The sequence below is a fragment of the Nannospalax galili genome, unplaced genomic scaffold, assembly GCF_000622305.1.
Source record: "Nannospalax galili isolate Female #2095 unplaced genomic scaffold, S.galili_v1.0 scaffold267, whole genome shotgun sequence".
Classification (NCBI taxonomy): Eukaryota; Metazoa; Chordata; class Mammalia; order Rodentia; family Spalacidae; genus Nannospalax; species Nannospalax galili.
In genome coordinates, this window is record NW_008357518.1 from 2,469,953 (window position 1) to 2,493,831 (window position 23,879).

The window sequence follows — 23,879 nt, forward strand, 5'->3', positions numbered from 1 at the left end:
GAAAATGAATTTTTCTGTATGAAACTGTGTATTTTAATAATGAAATGGAGATCTTTTTTAAAGTTTAAACCCTCATTTAATTTTATGTCTTATAGGGTTTATACTGAGTACAATATTTTATAACTGTATTAATTCAACTGTAAACCCAGAAATTTACAGCCAATTTTTTGAAAGATGCATTTTAGCTCTGGAAATTGTTATTGAATATGTCACTGTTGTAATGAAATGCTTCTTCTAATTATGTGGTTATTAAAAAATATTTTTTTAAAATACCAAAAAGAAAAAAAATGTCCAAGATATACTAACTTAAGGTACTCCAAATATAATAAAAATTGTCTAATAAATAGATCCATTATCAGTTTTTGTCAGTGGATTGTAACTGTGGAATCTCCACCTGTATTGGATCTCATTGGGTTTGTTTTTTCTGGTGCTGAGGATGGAGCTCAGGACCTTGCAAATGCCAAGCACACTCCACCCTTGCTAGACTGCACAGCCCTGTGCACCACCTTTCCGCAGCTCTGTCTGGATGGCAGCCACCTGTGTTCACCTTGTATAAAATCACTCTGCACACTTAGGATTTCTGCATTTCCCTATCTATAAATAATAGTCTAAAATTTAAAATCAACTGCTTTGTAGAGTGAACTTGAATGCAAGAATATTGGAACAGGACCTTACATGTCTCTGCTTTCTTCAACATACATATAATTTATTTGATATTCTCTACTCGATGCATAAAATAATTCAAGCTTTCAATCTTTTCAAGTTATTGCTGTTTTCCTGGCAACAAGATAGTTCCATCCATTAATGAGACTGACACTAAGAACTATACCTCTGCCCCTGAGCCAATTCATCCGTTGAAAGGCCAGGATGGGAAAAGACCTTAACGAGTCAGTGGTTTTATGATGATAGACATTTAGTCTGTGGTGTAAATGGCTTCTGAGAACATAATAAACACTCTTGTTTTCTGGTTCAGGATTTCTCAAGAATAATTGCATTTAATCCTTACAACAGTCCTGTTCAGTAACCAACATGATCTCCATGTTCCCCAGAAAGAAACTGAGGCAGGGGTAGACAATGGGGTTATGAGACATCTGGGCAGTGGCCTGCAGGATTCAAGTCCAGACATTGGTTTTAATGGATTACTAAGTGAGGCCAGCCCTTCAGTTAAACATCACTGAATCACTTCACAGAATTGTAGCATTTTATTTGCACAGTCTAAAATACGCATTGGTGTTTAACATTTTCCATTTTTCATACAGACTGTGGTACAATGGACCCACATGGAAAGTAAATAATAGTAAAACAATTCTTATATTTCACTGTACCCTGCACTTACTCTGGAAACTACATCACAGCGACCCATGGCAATTCAAACAGCATGTTTTAGTACCGGAGGCTTGTCTCATCCTCAGCTGTCATGGCCACCTGTCAGGCCAAGCAACTGGCAAGGCCACTCTGTGCTGAGCGTACCAAGTGCAAGGTTTGTCCACACACAGCTGGTGCCCTGACCTAGTCCCTGACACAAGACTGGAGGCTCACATGTGTCCTTAACAGGTATTCCTACCTACCCATGTGGCCCCTTCCTCTCTGGCTTTGTGCCTGCTTGAAATCCACATTACTCAACTTCAAATTTCCTCAGACTTGTTTTCTGCCACAGAGGATAGTTGACCTTTGTATTGTTGGACAAAAAAATGTATTGACTCTAGTCATATGTTCAAACTAATTCTTAAAGAATATTGCAACACTGTCCTCCCCCTCTGTGAGCTCACTCTCTTGAGCCTCCCTGGAAGTTGCCAAATCAATCCCAGGGAAAACAGGACCAGTTCCATCCAGATGAAGATGATAGTAAACACCCCCACATATACACTCTAAAATGCTCAGACTCAGAGGCAAAGCTTACAACAATTAATTAATTAATGGAATCTGGATTTTCTAAATAAATTTTGAGCATATTTATTTTCTTTCCTCTCTCTCTTCCTCTTTGTCTCTCTCACACGCATGCTCTCACTCTCTTGCTCTCTCTCTCTCTCTCTCTCGTATTGAACCTAGGGCTTCCCACATGTCAAGCAATTGTCTACCACTGAGTTACATCTCCACTTTACTTTTTTAACTTTTCGAGACAGGATCTCACTGAGGTAGCCTTGAACTCATTCTGTAACTCAAGCAGGACTTGAATTTAGCAGCCTCCTGAGTAGCTGGGATTAAGCCTATGCCACCGGGTCAAGCTTTTGTAATTGTATTTCCATCTGACTATTTCTTCCTCTTTGTCTCTCTCACACGCACACGCTCACTCTCTCTCTCTCTCTCTCTCTCTCTCTCTCTCTCGTATTGAACCTAGGGCTTCCCACATGTCAAGCAATTGTCTACCACTGAGTTACATCTCCACTTTACTTTTTTAACTTTTCGAGACAGGATCTCACTGAGGTAGCCTTGAACTCATTCTGTAACTCAAGCAGGACTTGAATTTAGCAGCCTCCTGAGTAGCTGGGATTAAGCCTATGCCACCGGGTCAAGCTTTTGTAATTGTATTTCCATCTGACTATTTCAGGACAAAGAGAAATGTTCAGGGTATGACTGAGACATAGGATCTGATGGGTTCATTGCAAACCATACCCTGTACTGCCTTCTTCATCAGGTACAACGTAAATAGTAAGTCTAGGCCACTCAGTATCTGATACTCTGATTACTGTGCTTACACTTTTCAAAAAGAAACTCAATGTTTAATGATAATTCTGCGTGATTTGTACACTATGTTGAAGACATTCTTTGGTCACACTTACTCTATTTATACCTTCCATGAGCAATGATGATGGGAGTGGGGATGTGAAATCCCAGTTCAAAGTGCTTCTCCCGGAGACTCAGAAACTATGAACAGTACTGACAGAATTCCTGTAGACAGGGCTAGGGATGTAGGTCAGTTGGTAGAGTTCTTGTCTAGCGTGTATAAAGCCCCAGGTTTGATTCCCAATACTACATAAACTGGGTGTAGTGGCATATACCTGTAATCCCATCACTCAGAAAGTAGACAGGAAAATCAGAAGTTCAAGATCATGCTCAGCAACATAGTGAATTTGAGGGCAGCGTGGGATACGTGAGACCCTGTCTCAGTAGGCAAAACAAGGAGTTGGAGAGATGAATCTGTGGTTAAGAGTACTTGCTGTGTTGGGGCATAAATTTAGATCCTAGTACTCAAATCACAAATCAGGAATCCCATATATACCTGTAACCCAGCTCTGAGTGAGGTGGAGACAGGAGGATCTCTGGGGCTTCCTGGCTTCCAGCATAGTGGGAAAAAGGTGAGCTCTGGGTTGAGCCAGAGGCAACCAGGAATCGATAGAGATTGATAGAGGAAGATGCCTACTGCCCTCGTCTGGCTTCTGTACACACACAGACACACACACTCACAGAGACATATAACCACAATTAACATAGACAAGCACACACAAATAAGTAAAATAAGTCTTTTTTAAAAAGCTCAACCATCCCCTTCCCAAAACGAACAGTAAACATGTGATACACCAGCTGTTTGTTGCCACAATTATAAGTAATGTTGACTGACTCTCCAAAAGTAAACTGATCTTCAAGTACCTTTTAAACAACTCTTAGGACTATGTAGAGCCATGTGCATTAGGAAAACCATTCCTCTTCAGAACATAAAACTTTAAAAATTTTCTAATGTAATGAAAATAGCTTGCCAAATCCATCCAAAGGATAATTTACTTATTTTAGTAACCAGAAAATTATAGTTAGCAAGTTGGCATCTGATTCTGAATTCTGTTTTACATCATAACTATCTCCACTCTAAATTTGGTGATGTTGTTCAATATCTTTTCCACATCAAAACATGTACATTTCAGAAACATAGAAATACATATGAGTGTATGGACAGCTAGTGCTATGTAGTGATCATCTACATATTATCTGTTTTCTACTGTGGGGGAGATGTCAGTAGTTAGATGCTCTGTACTTTGAATTGAATCTTAAGGGAAATGTATTAGTACCCTGTGTTTGTGCCCCACACTTTGCATCCTTTACAGCTCACTGCCTTAATTCTCAAACTCTCTGTAAGTCCACAGCATCTTCTGTGCAATGGCTCTGAATTAGAGGTACACAGCCAGGTGTGAGAGACGATAGGCTTGAATGTGGTCCTCTGTGCTCATTTTTGGCCATCAGCAGTGGTGGGATGCTGTTCCCACTGCAGAGTATAGCACCTTGCATGGAGAGGGGATCCTGAACACCCTACAGCTTCCAGCAGAAGCCACAGCTGCTTTGCAAAGTATTCCTCAGTGAATGCTTGAGTCCCACACAAAAGCTTCTGACTGAGTTAGTCAGTGGTATGACTCATGCACTGGGAATACCACTAGGGATCCCCGTGGGCAGCAGGGTGAAAAGCCCTGACCTTCCTATGGTCCCTTAAGGTCCCTTACCCCTGCCCTGCCTTCACACACAGTTATCTTCTGTTTGATTGTCATGATATCCTTAAGAATAGTCAGAACAAATGATCTTATGTCCTTCCTAACAAAGGGAAAACTTGGGCATAAAGATGTCAGGGCTGGGGTCAACCCTTAGGGTTCAAAGTCATTGTCACTCATCATCTCACACTTGCTCTCATGTGATGATGAGAGCACAGTAGACTTCCTCCACAGAGCCTTAAATCGACAGTGGTAATATTGACAACCGGGTAAAGTTCCTCCATGGAGCTGTAAGTTGACAGTGGTGGTGCTGACAATCACCAAGACTTCCTCCACAGAGCCCCAAGTCCACAGAAGTGATGTCCACAAGGAAGACATCCTTCAGAGTCTCTTAGTATTCTACTCATGCCTTTATGTTGGCCGAATACATGAACATTTCAGTGACACAGTGTTTGCAGAAATTAATTCAGGGCAAATGGATGGACAGTCCAGAAAGGGCTATTGCCCTTAATTTTTGCTAGTATTGGCATGCTTTCTAAGTATATAGCTTTATAGTTATTCAAGACAGTTGCCTAATAATGTTACACAGGGTGTCACTGGTGCCTCTAATTAGAGGTTAAAAGTGGTAATAGCAACCTCTTTGTGACTCTGCCATCACAAGCTCTTCATGTTGGCTGTCTGACTTTCTGGCAGAAGGTGACATTTCTGACCTGCGTTGGGAGGGCATAGCCTTGGGTGTTTCCTTACCACTCTGTAGAAATGTTCTTTTTTGTTTCTTTGTCCTTTATCACTCATAATTAGCATTTTAAATGAGTACTTATTAATTTTACATTGTGATTCTATGTGAACTGATGGGTAATTTGGGGGTAAGTATTCCTGTGTGAACCTTTGTCCCCACAGGTTGAAAGTTTGGACACAGTAGTATCCCAAAGATTGCAAGGACCAAAGGATCCTAGGAGATCGTGTTGCATTTTAACACTATAAATTTATTTAAGATTTTTGTGCCGCTCTCTACCAGTTATACAATTAAACTGCGCATCCTTGACTTCTCCCATCAACTCTATTCAGACACATTTCTGTTCCTCCTCCTGCTACACCACATCACCGTGAGGCTATCACAGGTATTCCATGCCACATGAAGGGGCCCACACTGTGGCTGTATTTTAGAATCGTCAAAGAAGCCTCATGCTGGGGTAATAATTGTTAAATGGAGCACAGATGATGTGGATCAAAGGTTTGCCTCAGAACAGTTGTGTCTTCTGTGGGCTACAGCCAGCTGCTCGGGGGAATAGTTTTGTAATCGCATTCCAAATAGAAGCATTGCTCAAGTATTCCTAAAAGATAACATTGACACAAACATCCTCCGAGTACACTGAACTCTTCCTCCTTTGGTTTTCTGTAGTCACTAAATCCCCTCATGGGTTGATACAGAATGAACAAGATCGGTGGTGGAAAACTAAAATCAGGAATGCATCATCAATAATCTCATCTGTCTTTAAATCCTACAATAGCCTAAAATTAGGACCATGACCTTGTCTGACAAAAGGAGAAAATAAAAGGATTTAAAAATTACTATTGCTTAACAAGAAAGTGTGAGTTCCACTTATGTATCAAACAAGCAGGTCGATCGTACAAATGGTTCAACAAGGATTCTTTCCCTGCATGCAAAACAAGACTCTAACTTCTTCAGCTGGCAACCTAGACAGTGTGCATAAAACAACTGAGAGCAAAATAAAATGAGAAATGGGCCGTAGCCGGAGGAAAGCACATGATCTGTCAGTGAGAACTTTGAAATGCTGAAAAGATAGCAGGTTCTATTTCAAAGGCCAAGTGCTAGAAAGACAGCCTTAGAGCCAATAGGGACAGTCATGCGAGCACACACACATTAAGCTGATACACAGAAGACACAAAACCCGTATCCTCCAAATCCCCAATGGCTGAGTCTTAAAACCATTAACTACCCCAGAGCTCAGAATGAACTGCTCCCTACAGAGACAAATCCAATGTATAAAATGATCAACTTTAAAATTATGAGCGTTTCTTCAGAGTTGGAGTGGCTGCATCTTCAAAGCTTGGCAGGAAGGGAAGATACAAGAAGTGTGGATCCTGTCAGGATAGCACTTACAGCTCCTGCCCAGGCTCGATGCCTTGAGGAACCTTCACTATGAGCAATATTTGCTCTGTTCTGAGGGTGGTTTATACTCACAGAGCCCTTTTGTCCTCCATTTTGCATTAATACCCTACATATTACTATATTAGCCTAAGTTAAATGATGCACATCACTGAAGTCTTGTTCAAGTTTTAGAAATGTTGAAGTGATCAAGAGGATAGTCTGCTTCCATTTTACTTTTATATCTAGAAGGCTTAAATAGAATCTTTATTTAGAAAACTAAATGTCAAAATGGAATTCCAAACCTGAAAATGCAGCTTTAGAAGTATATTTTTCTGGTGACAGTTGAGGCATGTGTTAATACCCTCTCTACCCCTGTTCCACTGTATCCTGTGAGTCTTAGGTATAGAGGTTCCATTTTAGATGTGGCACTTAGAGTTGGGCATCTCACCGAAACTTATTCTCTGTGTTTGACCAGTTGTGGAACACTGTAATAGTCTCCATCTGTTGCAAAAAAGAAGCTTCTTTGATGAGTGGTCACAGGTATACGTCTCTGCAAATATGAAGATACATATTTAAAATACAGTAAGAAATTACGTTTTTCTGGGAACGTAACAGATGTAGGGTTTTCTCTAGAATCTATGACCTCTCCAGCATCTGGACATGTTTACAGTACCTTACATGAGATCACACCCACTGACCAAGCTTTATGTTCAATTAGAAAGCTTTTGATTACCCTCAAGATAAAAGTGTCACTACTGTACCAACAGAGATAGTTTGCTGTGCCTGTCATTGTGGTTATTGGGTTTTACAGCTGCAGTTGATCCATTGATTTTGCTCCTTTAGCAGCTTGCATAGTATCCTCTAAAATTATGAGAGCTACTCTTCAGGGAGGAGGCTTCCAGGTCAGTCCCAGCTCCCTTGCTCCAAGTTCTGTGTCCAAAGAATGTTCTGTCTTCAGTAATAGGATCTTATCTTCAAGTTCTGGGAGGGAATCAAGGACTGTAGCAATAGACTGTGCTATTTTGGGAGTCTCTTGGACTATTCTAACCAATACTCAAAGACAGGTTTCTCTTGTCTGGCACTGTGTTTCTTGTTACATAGCCTTCAGCTATGCACATGCACTCATGTGCAGATATTGTATGTGTGTTTTTCAGAACACTTTTGAACTAATGCATTTCTCTCTGGTTTTTCATACCACCTAAGCATTGTTTCTCTCTCCTCTCTCGCCCTATCTAATCTCTCCCAAGTTAAAGTACCCCCATTTTTCCCTTTCCCCCTTGATAATACCTGTCTCCTATTATCCCCTACCCCCTCCCTTGAGCTCCTTCTTCCCTTTTCCTCCATGGTTCCTTATACAACTCCCCCTCCTCCCTTCCCAGCTCAATACCCTCATTTTACATATTTTGTCCTTGGTAACACCTGTCTCCTACTATTCCCCTCTCTCAGGCTCCTTCTTTCCCTTAGCCTCCAAGCCTTCTTTCCATTTTTCTGGCTCCTGTGGTTACAGCAGGGTATATACTCACAACGATTTGGAGCTAAGATCCACAAATGAGGGAATATATGTTGCTTGTTTTTCTGAGTCTGTGTTACTTCATATAGTATAACAGTTTCTGGTTCCATTCATTTACCAGAAAATTTCTTGATTTCTTCTTTCTTTACTAGAGTAGAATTCAACTATGTAAATGTGCCATATTTTCATTATCCATTCATCAGTTGAGGGACATTTAAGTTGTTTCCATTTCTTAGCAGTGTAGTCTGAAGGTCTCAGGCAGATAATCGGGAGGGGCTCTAGAGCCAAGGCTGGCCAGGGAAAGGTAGGGAGGATCTAACCAGCTGGGTGAAGTAGGTGTGGGACCTGAAGCAGGAGAATGTAGCTAATTACTGGTTCAGACTCATTATAATACGTCCTCAACACAGCAGTAAGCAAAAACCTATTAGGACATAAGTCTGGAGGAAAGCTATAAATAAGAGGCCCATCTCAGAGTGAAAGCTTATGTCCTGCAAGCCCCCTTCTCTCACCTTGACCCTGGTTCCTCACTGTCTCTCCTCCAAGAGCAGCATCTTTTTCCCCAGTCTCCGAACAGACAGGCATCCTCCACCCCAACACCTTCTTACTCTCTTCTCCCTTTTTGCCCTCCTTCCTAGTCACCACATGCCAAGCTCCCCCATTTCCTTCATTTTGCATGAGGAAGCCAAGCTCTTTGTGGGGTTTTCTCCTGTGGTGGTACCTAAACCATCTACCTACTCCTGTCCCAGTCTCTGACCTATAATACATCAATTCCCTCTTTGGAATCTTCTACTAAGTTCTTACTTCTATTTCATCCACTATGTACTTTGTTTGTGTGTTATTTATCATCCATCACCTCTTCTGCAATGTAAACTCCCTGGGCAAAGATTTGGTTCTAATCTTTCCCCTACTGGCATCTAATAGTCTGTCGATGAGCAGTTTCACAATCCCACACGCTCCTGAAAGAATGAGTCTAAAAGGAGTGTGATCTTCAGAGCAAGACAGAGTTGTGGTTTTGTGCTACAGTCCCCAAACAGCAAGTTGCAGGAACATACCCAGCTAACTAAATGAACTCAGAAACAAGGTTGACCCTTATGTTTGAATGAACTAATGTGTTCAGTTAACTCAGCCAACAGAGACAAAGGTTCCTCCTTGCACCTGCGTCATGAACTGCTTAAGTATCAAGGTGAAGAAGTACACAACCTTCACACGTAAACATGGAGGGCGACATTATCAGGAGACTTTCTTCAGATTCAGAGAAGCAGGGACTTGGTTGTCTCCCACACCGAGATTGGACATGGGAATTACAGTGTGAGTGCTGATGTCTGACGGCATGATTTGCAAATAAGGAAGTACAGGGGAGACCATCACCACAGGAAGTCCCAAACTATGACTGCTTTTCAAGTGGCATGTGTTGCCTCACCCCACATATATCTTGTTGCTCAGCTCTGTTGACTAACACAGGGAAGCAATCCTTCCTGCAGTAGGCAGTCCCTTCTATGGGACTCTTCTGCTTACCTCTGAAGCAGAACACAGTGCAAATGCAGAAGGAGGCCCATGGTACTATAGTCATGGCTGACTGGTGGCTGACCACTGACAAGCCCCATTAAAGTTCAATGAATGCTTAGCAGGGCTCATTCTGAAATAGAGTCCAGCAGCCTGGGAGATGGTCTTCCCTGAAAAGGGCCATGTGTTTCCATCATTGAGCATTGTGTACCTACTATGCGACTCCTGAGCTCTTAGTTAGCTGCTGACAGAGTGAAACAGGATACTTTTGGAACATTCTAAACTTAACATTTAATATTTTGGATTGGGCTGGAAAAATAGCTCAGCCAGAGAAGGCACTTGCCTATAAACCTAAAGACCCAAGTTCAACCCCTGGGACTTCCTGAGTAAAAGCTCAAGAACTTACAAGGCAGAAGAAAACTGACTCCTGTAAGTTGTTCTCTGATATACACACACAGGCCAACATACACAGCCCCATAAATACAGAGAGAGGGTGAAATGTGACATCCGAGGAAGCCCAATATAACAAGGAGCAATAAGGAGCGTAAGCAGACACCGGTGTATCTGTCAACCTGGCTTACATGATTTCACCCAAAAGCAGTGTCACTAGCATTTCTGTCAACATCATATTGATGAAGAGTGCACGACATTCATCTTAGTCTTTCTGTCGGCACAGACGTCAACTCTGAGATTCTTCAATTACCTCGTCCTAACGATGGAATTTTTTTTTAGTAGCCTATTTCCTCTATGCTGAATTTCAAAATGCATCATGTACTTTCAACCATTTGTCTTCTTTGACACGACAGACTTTTCAACATTTGCACTCATCACTTTGGATAAAGGCTCTTGAACTCAGCTGAGAGACCCTGTAGCGCTCACAGTAAGAAGGTTAAATGCGTTCCTGGCTTTGTTGTGACTGCTTAAGAAAGTGGCACCCTTGACAAAGACTTGGAGTTGTACTTTCAGCCTAACAAATTCTGGAAGCACAATGACATGCCTTCTGGTGTGGAGTCACAGAAATACAGAGTCCTTGAAATTTGGCAGAAGGAAACTTGGACCCTTAAAGGAAGAATTGTATCCCCCAAAGGGCAAGAGGAAGAGCTGTGCCAGTAGGTCATACGTTACTGTCTGGCAGAACCATGCAAAAATATAGAGAGAGAGAGAGCTGCAAAATTTCTTTCAGCAACCACTCACCATGTCTGTCTGTTACTTTCAGGAAAAATAGTTCCTAAGCAGTCAGTTCTCTGTGACCTCTTCCTGTTCCTTTAGCAGCAAGAACAGCCGGCTTCTATGCCCCTGTGGAAGGTTAAACTTTATCTTCATGCCAGCCCTTGCTTCTACAGCATAGATAGTCCATAGTGACTATGTGTTTATATAGAAGCAAGTAGATTAAACAATTCTTAACACTATGAGAATTAAAATGGCAATGCTAAACACTAATCATATTCAAAGTTTCTCTACAAAATGGCATATTTAAGCCTGGCATGGTGGTGCATGCCTATAATACGACCAACACTGGCAAGCAGCCTGGGGAAGTATTTCAAGTTCCAGATGAGGAGGAGGAGATCATTTCATTTCCCATTTCATGTTTCAGTTGATTAAACCCCTCTGTGAGCTGCCCCCACTCTTGTCTAGGCAGGCACTTCTCTCTTGGTACTTAACTTGGTCAATGAAAACCAATCAAAACTTAGCTTTTCATAGGACCTTATAAAGAAACAGACAACAATTTGCCGAAATCTGAGTATATAGCAAGTTCTTACAGCTCAGCATTCTTTTTTCCTTTCATTATCAAAATACTAAAATCCCACCCTCAGGGGCTCCATCGTCCAGTGCCATTCTCACTCAGAGCTCTGTTTAAAAGGTAACGTACAAATGTTAAGGTCTACAACCACTAGATAAGAGATTGTATGCTGTAGACTATAGCTTATTTGATTTTACTTACTTCAGTGTGTTTAGTTAATTTATTCTTACTTAATATCTGCCATTTTGTAAATGCTTCTGAGGGTCAGAAAACTTCACTGACTTGCCCTAAATAGCAATTAGAGTCTAAACCTGGTGAGTGAGGGTAAAAGGAAAAATGTCCGAAAGGAAACCTACCCATGCTACTGTCTTCAGATTCAGTGCTCACATGAAAATTATCAGTTGAGTTATACAATTAAATTAAGTTTATAGGCACAAAGGCAGTTTAAAGAAAAGGTAAAAAAATATTTATGAAAGTACCTGACACTCTCCTATTCAAACTAGTTGGCTGGGCCTATTGTGGATGAATTATAATGGAAAAAAGTATTCTTTAACATAGTGCACACCTGAGTTAAATTACAAATCTTTCTCTTCCCAGCTGTGTGACACTGGGAAAATTACTTGATCTGGTTGAAAGCTCAGGATGGGTCCTCACTGATAATATAAGGTCTGCTTTGAGAGTAAAATGATGCACAAATGGAGTGAGGCTAAATATTCATTCTCAAGTACTTAAACTAACGTGAGATCGTTGTCTGTAACCATAATAATGAATGGTACTCTATAGCAGGAAACACAGGTACTCTGCCTCCTAGAATCCCCAGATCATGAGAGGCCTTGCAAAGCATGAAGCTGAGGGCTTCTCAGAACAAGGACAGTTACATTCACTCTACATCTTAGGGTCCTGTTTTTCTGCTCTGTGTTTTCCCATAGACATTTTACATCATACAGTTTGAATGGACTTCAGTTCCAAGCTAGGGCCTTCAAAGATTATCGGCCCAGCATTCCAATCAGTCATCACTGTGTGTCCTTGCTGGGCACACCTGTCACTTCAACAGCTGACAGCTGACACGCTGCTGCATATGTAACTGGTCATGTCAGCGGCCACCACTTCCTGACGACACAAAATAGTGTTTGGTGATGAGTGTCCCTTATGCCTAGGAGCCTCTGGTGAGTTTTGAACTCCAAGTTCTTCAGCTTCACCTAAGTGACAGCTACTGTGCTCCACCCGGCATCATCAGAGGATGGAAGATGGATGTAGTAGGAGTTGGTTACCAGAACTGGAAAAGAACTGAACAGAGTACAGAAGAAACATGGAAACCGGGAACTCAGCAGAGGAGAAGGCTCTGGGTGAAAGGAGGAAGCAGCCAAGTCTGACCTGAGTTTGTTCCCCTCAACATCCAGGACCTTCTCTTGCTCCTTACACCCCTAGATCTTTCTCAAGCCCAATCACTCTCACTGCCTTTGACAATTTCCTCCAGTCAGTGCTCCACATTCTGGCAACATTTTTGAAAACACAGACATGATTACCTTGCTTCTATGTAACAAAGGGAAAAGATCAGATTTGAGTTGTTGCCCACTGTAATTTTTCTCAGGTTATAATAAAACCTTCCCAAGTCCTTTGCCATTCGGTTCCTGCCCATGCAAACAGAACCATGAGGCCCTGCTGATAGCTGTCTCCTGCCCAGGCCTTAGTTTTCTCTTTCATATAAGAAGCAGCAGGCCAGCATCATTTGTGAGATTAGCCAGCCACCTCACACAGAACTAAATACCATTTGTGTTTAATATTTTGTCTCATGAGAACTGAACTCTGCTTCTGGATTCTATTTGGTTAATGATGTTTGGTTTACTATTTGGTTAAACAAATCTATTTATCCATCTTTGCTCCAATACCATATTGAATTGACTCCACTGACTTTATCCTATTTGTCAACATCTGCTAAATAGGTTTTGAAATAATTTCTTTGCTATTCCCAAAGGCTTACATTTCATACAGCCTTTAAACCCATTTATTCAATTGCAGTCCAGATAAATTTTCTTGGAATTTTAATTATAATTTCATTAAATTTACATACTCATATTGAGAGTACCAACTACTGAGGTATAAATAATGCTTTTCATTGTAATTGACTTTCTGAAATGCCAGATACATTTAAATTTCCTTATTAAAGGTCTTATTAATTTGTTTCAATAAAGACATGACAAATCATAGTAGCCATTTAGACACTATAAAGCTTTTTGCTTTTACTCAAGAAAGGATAGAAAGATCCAGTATTAAAACTAAATTGTGGTAGAGAATTTCTCAGGAACTGGCAATGATTTGAATGTAAATCACAGCCTCTGAGATGCCATGCAGACCACCAGTCAGAACAAATAAAACTATATAAATGCTATGCCTTCAACAGAGCTACATAATAGAAAACACAATAAATTGAACAAAAATAACACAACCCAGTTGGATCAATAATATCGGTCAAATCAATATTTTTAATTTGTCTCACCAAGCAAGAGCCAACCACATGCAACCCTCATGAGACTCACCCAGACCAAATGCATAAAAGAACTCCAGGCTGTACAGAATACACAGGGAAGGAAATTGGAATCCGTGAGAAAGTTGATTTGGTGATCCTGACAACAAAGTAGAAAATTAGTGGGAAAAATGGGGCAAATATTATAAATTGCTTTAGCTATTTCATATTAAGATGTGGAAAGCACGGATGTTTATAAACCAGCTAACACATCAGCTCCTTCATAAGGCAGGAACCAGGGGTTACCCAAGACAGATAAAAGCATAATTTGGTAGAGACTATCCAATGTATAACAGATAAGTAAGGATGTCAGAGACCCCCAAGTGTAATTCCAGACAGGTATCCCTTTAACTGGACATGTCCACATATTATACAAGTGTTTGTGTATGGAAGTGTTTAAAAGTAAAGACAAATATTCCTCAGTGGAAGTGTGTCAGAAGATGGAGGAGCTATCAATCCCAACAGTGCAATAATTTGAGCAATGAAAAGAATAGGGCTGGGCAGGTAGCTTGGGTAGGAAAATGCTGCACAGGCATGAGGACCCAATCAATTCCCAAAGTCCACATTTTTAAAAAACCAACCATGGCAGTATGCATTTGTAGTCCCAGATCTGGCAAGTAAGAACAGATGGATCCCTGGGGCCCACTAGCCAGCCGTCTTAGCCAACTCAGCAAGCTCCAGGCCAATGAAGAGTCTCTGTCTCAGGAAAATGAGGTAGACAAATGGTATTCTGAAGGAACAGCACCCACGGTTGACCTCTGACCTCTGCGTGTGTGCACACAGTGGGGCGCCTGCTAGTCACATGCACATACACACAAGTAATGTTGTTATAACCCAAAGCATAAAGGAAATATACATTGGTTTATATGATCTAAATGTCTGAATGAACAAGCAAACATGGGAGAAGAATAATTCCAAATAATTTTCATAGATTCCTCACACTCCCATAAATGAGCTTTATCTTCCCATGCCTCGAGTATAGGCTGCACGGTGACTTCTGTATTCTGAAAGTGATGTGGTAATGGTAACTCTTCCTATGCTTCCTTAGTTCTTGTAAGAAGAGCATCAGTCAAACCCCAGTATATTGCACACTGTAACACACCCAGGCTATACTCCTCAAAACTTTCAAGATCATACTCACAAGGGAAGTCTGGGAACCTATCCAAGAGAAGCTGAAAGAGATATGGTGGCCACTTGTGACATGGCGTGGTTTATTGTATCCCCAAGGGTCTTGCTTGAACATTTTATCACCAAAGCACCAGAATTGAGGTGGCCTTCCAGGGATGAGCTCAAGCGTCTTCTCTCCTGGATAGATTCATGCTTCTGTCACTTGGTGGGCTATCCGTGGGGTATGTTTCTGATAGAAGGATGAGTCCAGCCTCCTTCCCTTTCTTACAGGTACTTTCTGGTCATGTGATATCTCCCATCATACAATGACATACCATGAAGACCCCTCAGTACCTATGGCCCTTCAGTCCTAGACTGTGAGCAAATAAGTTTCTGTTCATTATAGATCACACTCCTGTGATCCTCTGTTATAACAGCACAACACAGATTGAGACATGCATATCTTGGATGGTGTTCTGGGACAGAAACAGCACTCTAGGTTAAAAACTGAACTGCATCGCTCCTGGTTAATCCATAGTTGCACATGACGCAGTGTATGTGAGAACTCTACTACTTTAGGTATAAACAAAGAAATGGTTTTAAACCACATCTGCACAGAAATAGACAACGTAGTGAGTTCAAACTATGTAAGGGTGTGGATTCTAGATGTGCTTCCTAGCCCCTGTTAAGGTAATCTCAGTATCTGCTGCTGGCAAAGCATGCCTTGTGTTTTTTTTTCATTCTGGATGGTTTGGTCCATGAAAAATAAAGCAGGGCATATTCTCTGCAAGATGGCTCAGTGAGTAAAGGCATCTGCCACCAAGTCTGACGGCTTGAGTTAGACCTCTGGGTCCCACATACTGGAAAGAGAAAAATAACACAAGTTGTCCTTTGACCTCTACATACATTCCATGGCAGGCAGATACCCCCATGCAAAATAATAAAGGAGACATTTAATAAAGACAAGAAGAATAAAGGATATTCACTTAAATTTGAATTTAGCTGAGCATAGTGGTGCACACCTGCAATTCCAACACTTGGAAGGTTGAGGCAAGAGGATCACAGTGATTTTGAGACCACCGTAGGCTACCTGAACAGTATGAGACAAGTCAAGGCTATACATTAAGATCCAGTCTCAAAAAACAAAAACAAATGAACAAAAGAGGTTGACTTATGTAAGGTCAAATCTTAACACAAATGATTGTATTTACAGACTATTTGATGGTTTAAAAATATAATAAGATGTAGTCAGTCTTAATAAGTGTTATACTTAAGCAATCAGTGGGTTTTACAGCAAAGTATTAAAATAAAAAGCCATCCATCCAATGGGATTCAGAGAGCAAAGTGACGTTTATCTCACGGGATACAGAAAACACCTTAGCTGACAAGATGAGAGGACACGTAGTCACAGCCTCTTCTCTCCCTCCTTTCACAGCCAAACTCGGTGAATGAAATAAAGTCCCTCCACCCCTACTTCCTTACCTCCTCAGGTGCGTTGACCTCTGTGGCTGAAGGCAGCTGAGACATGTTCGCTGCTGTGTTAGCCAAACTTACAGGTGGCCAACCACAAGAGCTGGCCACGGTTCTCAAAGGATGAAAGTAACAATTGAGATGGAAAGTGAGGTTGTTGCTACTTGTGATTGCTGTGGATCTAGGGAAGGTCACTTCCTCTGGTGGACATAATCCCTGCTTGCCTCCCCAGGCACTCATGGATGAACAGGGTCTTCCATGGTCAAGTTAAGACCAAAGAGGTCACACTTGTGGACATACTCCTTGTTCTTCAAGATAGGCTGGGGCTGAATATTACATCTGCTAGAGGATTTTTTTCACTCGATAGGTTACAAGCCTCCCTTGGCTGTTTCTTCTGAGCCAGTGGCTTGTACTTGATGTAAGGTGTTGTCTGCCTCCTCTGAAGGGCTGCTGAAGTTGAGTTCCTCTTGACTAATTTTCCTGCTTTGTCTCAGTCTGACAAACTACTGCAGTGAGACCCGCGAAGTCTTACAAGTCAAAGTGATGATGTCATGTTCTGGTTAAGGTAAATCACTCGTTTAATTCCAATTACATCCAACATGAATGCTAAACTGCTTAACAGGACATAGGAGGACACACTGTACAAAAGCATCCTTATCTACCCTGGGCAGACTTACATCTGGCTTTTATCTGGCTTCCTCCTCCCATCACAATACATAATCCCCTTTGTAAAGTTGCACCATCCAGTACTGTAAAGTACAGGAATAGAAAAATACCAGAATTTAGGTATTCAAATGAGTGAAAGGTGTTTTAACTTCAAAATTACTGAAAGAATGGCTGGATGAATTGACTTAAGCCATCCTAAGAACCTTCAGAATGATAGATATCATTTGATAAAAAATAGCCTTGGCAGCAATATTTACTGAGTTCTAACCATGTGTTTATCAGGATAAGATTGGATGAAAATATTAGATTCCTGACTTTGAGCATAAATAACTAATTTCAAAGGACAGTGATGAGAAAATAAGACAACGATCCAAGTGTCTGACAGTTACTAAGCCCTGACAACTGGCAGAGTGGAAGCCGCCCTGAGCACTCTCTGTTATTTAATCCCGACAATTGTTAAAGGTACTTACTATTGTTAGCCCTATTTTACAGACCTGTTAACTACATACAGATCCTGAGTCACATCCCAAGGCACGCACATAGGAAACAGCCTCTGGGTTTGAGTCTCTGTTTGGGCAGCTACAAAGCCACTAAACAGAAGACTACAGGGCACACATTTGAAATTAATTACATTTTTCTCACTGTGACAAATACCTCACAGAAGCAACTTGTGGGAGTTACAATCTGTTTAGGCAATAGTTCAAATTAAGCAGTCCACCATGGCCGGAAAGTTGTGGTAGCTGGAGAGGATCGGTCTGCAGCAGGAGGAGTATGAGGCAGCAGTTTCTTACATCTTGGTGGATCTAGAAGCAGAGAATGAGACCCAAAGCAGGACTTGGCTATAACACTAGAGGCTCAGTTCTAGTGGCCTGTGTCCACCAGCCATATCATATGGCCCAAAGGTTTCTCAGCCTCCCTAAACAGTGCCACCAGCTGTGGGACCAAAGGTTCAAACATATGAGCCTATGGGGGACATTCTCATTCAAACTGTAACAACATAATAGTTATGCTTTGTAAATATTGCCAAAAGGTGACTCGATGAGGATGGATATAAAATTGTACACTATGGGTCTGGAGAGATTGCTCAGTGGTTAGGAACACTGGCTGCTCTTGCAGAGGACCTAGGTTTGGTTTCTAACACCCACATGGCAGGTAAGGTAGCTAACAACTGTCCTTAACTCCAGTTTCAGAGAATCTACTGCCCTGTTCTGGCCTCCCTGGCCATTACATTCACGTGCATGGATACACTTACATACATGAAGACAAAACACTCATATACATAAAATAAAAACAAATAAATTTTTTTAATGTGCACTAAACACGATGGATTTTAGCTGTGGGTCATAGCAACTTGCTGGATGGTCTGTTCGGGTCATAGGCATTTTCCTAGCTGTCTCCATCTTTTTGTCTTCTCTGTACAGGGGCTGAATATTTAGAAACTACATTCCCAGGCTTGCCAGCAAGGTTTTCACCTGGATCTGCCCACTAAGAGCACTTGGAACATGAAGGGCTCTGTGAACCCTTGAGCCCCATGAACCCTGTTGATCAGGTGGACATGTAAGCTCCATCAGGCAATGGGAAGCTGCCGTCCGTCTGTTCCAGCAGGTATGAGAGCCAGCAGCCCTATACTTCTATAAACCTAGAATCGCTACCTCGCTGGGACAGGCAGCCACAGTCTTCCTTGTGGCTCTCCCTGGGAGTACCGTGGTTCTCATAGCATCAACTGCCTTCATTGAATCTTTTCAACCTGAAACATTTAAGACCAATTTCTGTTTTCCTGAATAAAAACTATTGATCTTCATAAAAAGGCTGCCATAAAAACACATGGACTAGGTGGCTGGAACAACAGAGACTTTTTGTCACACAGTCCTGGATACTGGGAAGGTAGGATCCGCACACCAGGCCTCATCTGAGGGCTTTCAGGCAAGGACCTGTTCTAGACTCTCATCTTGACTAACTTTTGTCTCTCTGCTCACCTGATGCTCGCCCTGTGCCTGAGGCTAGCATCAGGCTCTCTTCTTTCATAGGTCACCTGTCCTACTGGATTGAGACTCACCATAATGAGTTAATGATAATTTGATTGCTTCTTTAAATAGCCTATTTCTAAACTTCCAAATAAGATGACATTTCAAGGAACTGGAGTAAACACTTGATTAAATCTTTTTTAGAGTCATAAAATTCAACTCATTAAAAAACCCAAATGACAGCAACTGATACAAGACAGAGATTGTCTCTTTGTTCCACAATCCAAGAATCACATGCCCACGTCTTGTTTGGTGGCCAGCAGTAGCCTCGGGAGCCGAGCCCAAATTTCTCAGCTGTGCGCAGTTGTCATTCCCAAATTCACATTAAACCATTGAATCTTGTACTTTTCAGTTCATTCGGGCAGTCTGTCTGGTAATTGGAGAGTTCAGGCCGTTTAAATTAAGGCCTGTTAGTAAAAGTATGTACGAATTAAATTGGACAGCTAAGACCATTTACATTAAGAGCTATTATTGAAAGGTACTAATCTAGCTCTTCTTCATCCTAGAAGTTGGCTACTTTACTGAGTTTAAAATGTTTGATTCTTTCCTAGTTTGTATCTATTTAGCTATTTTCCTAGCGAGACTTTTCCTTCCCCAAGTCCTCCTCCTCAAGGTTTATACCATTCTTTCTCATCCCCTACAGTCTTGACTTGGTGACCATGAATTGTTTAGTTTATGATTATCGTGGGAAGGTTTTATTTGCCCTTTAATTCAAAGGTCATTTTCTGACCCAGGATCTCGGCGGACAGCTGCTTTTACTCAGGATTTGAGGCACATTAGTCTGTGCTCATCTGTCCTTTGAGGTTTCTTCTTTGACTTTTTTTGTTTGATACATTTACATAGTATTTCACACAGTTATATAATGAATTTTAGTCATTTTCACCCCCATCTCCACCTTTCATCCCTCTCCCTCTCCTGCTGAATTCTCTTTTCCCAAGTCTCCTCACTTTTATGTCCTCATTTTTGTGTGTGACCCATTGAGTTTAATTGGAAGTTCTTGCCTGAGTGTGGGTGGGGGCTGTTTAGTGGGGCAAGGGCACTTTCTCCAGGAACCACATCATTGATGAAGACCCCTCCCAACACCACTGATGAAGACCTCCTTCCCCACACTAATAGTTTCTTCTGAGCACAGTCGCTGTTGTGATGAATTAGCCTTTGTCGGTGACAACCCTTCTCTGCTGCTGCATCCAGGATTCCTTCTTCTCTCTCAACTCTTGGTAATGTGATTGTGACATTGAAAAGGTCTTTTCTGGTCATGTCTCTTCCAGGCTCTAAATGCCCACTGTACTTTGATGAATCTTACTGTACTTGTCTATACCACAGATTCATAGCATAGGCCTCTTAGAGGTCACAGAGGTCTTGAACCCTGTGGTCAGCATTTCTCTATGTCTCTGTTAGTGCTACCGGTGTAGTAACTCTCCCCTCTTCATCCCTGCTATCTTCTGTCTGGTCTAGTCTATCATCAACGCTTTCCACTGAGGGTGTTAACTTTCTATGTCTTCGTCCAAGTTATTGAATTTCTTCTACAAGTCTTGGATTGATTCTTTTCTTCATGTGTTCATTTGAATTCTCTTTGAGGTCACTGATCACTTTTAAACTAGACTCTTGAATTCTCTGTGTGGCATTTCATCCATTTCAGCATGGGTTATTGTTTATACCTGCCATTTCAGTTGTATTACTAATCGTTTTTGTTTGGCTTACATATAATGTGCTTCATTGTGATATGTTTGTTTGTGTATACTGATGAACTCCACCCCACGTGGCCTTCTCTTGTTCCACGTCTCCCATCATAGCCCTCCTGCTAGTATACAAAATACGTGTGTAAGCATGTGTATACAAACCTAGATACCACATATGAGATAAAGTGTGTGACATTTGCCTTTTCCTCCACCCATTGCTCTATCTTACTCTCTCCTGTGGTGTTTCTAAGCCACATCACAGCAGTGCTTAAAAAAACCAGCCTCTTAGCATTCATTTTAGGATCAAAAGCAGACCCAAAACTGCTGAGCACCTGTTCCTGGGAACTGTGCTCTTGAGCAAGGGCTGTGTTCATTCTTTCATGGAAGCATTGAAACAGAATCCCCAGCATGGAATGGGGAAGTAAGGATTGTGTTCTTTGATCCCTAGGTCTAACACACACATACACACACATATTCTCTCATTGCTTTCGATGAGATAAACACACTGCCTGCAGTGCTTGTATGTAAGAACATATATACACACATTCATACATCATCTTGGGTGAAGGGTAAGGGACAATCCTGAGGGATTAAAGGTCATTTGGCCAGATGACAAAAGGAGCACATGGCTCATTGAGCTTGTCTATGTTACAAACAGAAAAGTCTGGCTCCCAAGATTAAGTAAAAGTCATTAGTCCACAGTATGTCTATATGCTCATAAAATTTATTCCCACACTCTCCTTGCATTTTGTCCATTTTATCCTCCCTAATAGTTTTCCCTCTATGCTCCTATTCACATATATAGTATAGACACGCATATATTAAAATATCAATATCTAGACTCATTTATTAGAGAAAATATGCATTTAGACTCACTTATTGAAGAGTTCAGAATTTTTTGTTTTGGTTTTTTTTGTTGTTGTTGTTGTTTGTTTTTTGTTTTGTTTGGGGTTTTTTTTATAGGGTTTCCCTAGTCCCAGCCTACATGGAACTCACTATATGTGCACCAGGCTGGCCTTGATCTCACAGAGATCCACTTGCCTCTGCCTCTAGAGGTCTGGGATTAAAGGCATGCACAACTATGCCCAGCAGGAGATAGGAATTTTTGAAAGAAATTTATTACCTTGAATTATTGTATTTCTTTTGTTTCTGTGTTATAATTTACACATGTGTTAGAATGGATGACTCAGTTTTTATAAAAATTTTCTACATTTATTTATTTAGTGTGTGTGTGTGTGCGTGTGTGTGTGCGCACACACACGTGCATGGGTGCCTGCATTCACGCATACACGCATGTCACAGTGCATGTGTGGAAGTCAGAGGACAGCTTGCTGGAGTCAGTCCTCTCTTTCTACCATATGGATCCTGGAGATGAGATTCAGGTTATCAGGTTTGGCAGAAAGCATTTTCCCCCAAGAAGCCATCTCACCCATCCTCTTCAATTTTATGTGGGGATTTTTCTGAGAATCCTGATCATCAGGACTCAATGCCAAACTCCCCCATAACAGAAAAAAAAAAACACTGCCTTAACAGTAATAATACCAAATCATACCAATTAGAGAATTAAAATAAAATCAATGAAAGGCAATTACTACACCACCAATAAGCATAGAAGAGAAAGTACTAAAATAATGTAGAATAAACTAGTCTTTACTAAGCTATTTTTTAAATTATTTCTTATTTTTATTTTATGTGCATGAGTGTATTACCTGCATGTGTGTAAGTGTACCCAGGTAGTGAAGAAGAGGGCCTTGGATCCCTTGGAACTAGAGTTACAGATGATGGTTAGCCACTATATGGGTGCTGGGAATCGAAACTGGGTCCCCTGCTAGAGCAGCCACTGTTTTTAACTGAGCCATCTCTCCAGTCCCATCGACTTTTTTATAAAATATTTTGATAACCTATTAAGAACTAAAAACAATAATGCAAAAGAGAGGGGGGGAAAGGAAAAGGAAAGTCAAAGCTAGATTAAATAGCAGCAAAGAGAAACAGGAAGAAGGATTTCGAGGAGGAAGAGCAAGAGTTTAAATATGATTGCAGGGGCTGGAGAGATGGCTCAGTGGTTAAGAGCCCTGGCTGCTCCTGTAGAGGACCCGGGTTCAATTCCTAGAACCCACAAGGTAGCTAACAATCACCTATAACTCCAGTTCCAGGGGATCTGATGCCCTCTTCTAGCCTCTGTGGGCCTTTCACACACATGTTGAACTTGACATACAAGCAAGCAAAACACTCATACACATAAAATAGAAATAAAATTTAAAATATGATTGCAAAATAAAGAGAAAATACATAAATATATTTAGATGTAGTTAAGAAATAAAAGGGGAAAACATGGAAGATTTCAAAAATAAGCAAAAAATAAATACTAAAAGTTACAGTGTTAAAAAAAATGACAAGATAAATATTGGTGCACCTTCTTCCCAGGTCCTCTAATATTGAATCCACTGTGTGGTATCGGGAAGTGGCTGCAGTTGGGCTCCACTGTGCAGATTGGCCCTGTAGCAGGCCCAGCCTGGTTGGTCAATGATCTGTTGTCAGTTTCGAGACGTATTCAGTTTGGAAGTTTTTCCTCTCTGTGTGCCAGCAGCTCTCACCCCAATGAGCTATGTGGTGTGTAGGCCTATAGTTGGATTCCACTCACTCTAGATGGCTCCCCATTTGGGCACCAAGGGCCAACAAACAGCCAAGCCAAGGGTTATCCCCAAAGTATACTGGAGAGTAACAGAAGCAAACAGAGAAGAGATCTCTTTGCAGAAGTCAGAGACCATAGAAAGCTGGATGCTCTGCCTGCCACTCTCAGAGCATTCAGACCCCACTCAGCAGGAAATCACTCTGTGAGAGGGAGGAGAGTGAAGGACTCCAGAGGTCAGGAGGGCCTGAGCTCAGGGGTTTCAGTCCTGTCCCACATAAAATGACGTTGCAGGGAGGCAGCTCTGGAAGCTGAATAACAGTAACTCTGGGTCTCTGTGAAGCCTGAGGTACTCACTCCTTCGCAGTCCCAACTGTGAGAGAAAAGTTCCCAAAAAGAACTCCTGTACCTTGGACTGAACTTCCTGCAAGGCTGACCAACTGATTATCACTCCAGAGACTGTGGAGAGTTTGGAATGTTGCAGGACCAGAGTCTAGTTAC

General features: G+C 41.4%; 1 pseudogene; it reads right to left on the bottom strand.

Annotated features, from left to right (window-relative positions):
* LOC103751692 overlaps window positions 1-16,437 on the bottom strand; it is a 29,817-nt pseudogene extending 13,380 nt beyond the window's left edge.
* Between the last annotated feature and the right edge of the window lie 7,442 nt (window positions 16,438-23,879).